This window comes from Siniperca chuatsi, linkage group LG17 (genome assembly GCF_020085105.1).
Source record: "Siniperca chuatsi isolate FFG_IHB_CAS linkage group LG17, ASM2008510v1, whole genome shotgun sequence".
NCBI classification, from domain to species: Eukaryota; Metazoa; Chordata; class Actinopteri; order Centrarchiformes; family Sinipercidae; genus Siniperca; species Siniperca chuatsi.
In genome coordinates this window covers 1,887,587-1,888,549 of record NC_058058.1, presented here as the reverse complement: position 1 = coordinate 1,888,549, position 963 = coordinate 1,887,587, and positions in this window count along the sequence as shown.

Here is a 963-nt window from a genome sequence, read left to right as displayed (position 1 = left end):
GCTCACAGACATCACGGCTTCACACTGACTGACTGCTGCAGTCCAGCTGTGCGTGCAGGCGATAAGCCAGGACCAGGCTGGACTTTTATTGTCATTTAACTCGCAAATGTCATGGAGAAACAGATATAATAGAACTCTAAAGAGCGTGAGGAGTTGGTCGGGGAGGATGGATGGGTCCGGCAAACAAACAAACACACAACGTTCATGCAGGAACCCGCTGTCCGTGTCCCGCGTGAAACCAAATGTGATGTGGTCTTTCCCCAGACTTTAACCAACGCTGGTGACGTCGTGACCGTTCAGGGTGGTGCTCCACAGAAGTTAATGGGACGGACCGGCCGTCACCTGCACGCAAAGCTGGACTTTGGTCTGTGCAAGTGTGCAGTCAGCCTGAAGCTAGAGCAGAGAGAACAGGTGGACACGAACACCTCTCCTAATGAATAATCCTGCTGCGGCTGCATGCAGCTGGCAGTTACTGGAGGGGGAAGATTTGGACATTTTCAAAGTGTTCAGAAGCTGTAAGGTGAGGATGGACGACAGTGTGTAAATCAGGGTCTTCACAAGGATAGGGCAGTTTTCTTTTAGGGCTGGAAAGTGCAACACACACACACACACACACACACACAGAGAGAGAAGAAGTGGTGAAGGCACAACAGCCTTTTGGGAAACTTTTGTTTTAGATGCAAAATGAGCATTCAACAGTTTATCAAGGCAATAATCATTTATTAAAACTTGCTTTCTTGCCATGTTTATAGAGATTAGTGAAGAAGCCAATTTTTTTTAAACAGCTTCAGAAAACAATAATGTGCTTTAGATTCAGTTGTTGTTGATTCTTGCACTGATCACCTGCCACACCCTCGTCTCATCGACTCTGTAGAGAACACACACACACACACACACACACACACACACACACACACACACACACACACACACACACACACACACACACGCCCAGCAATTTCT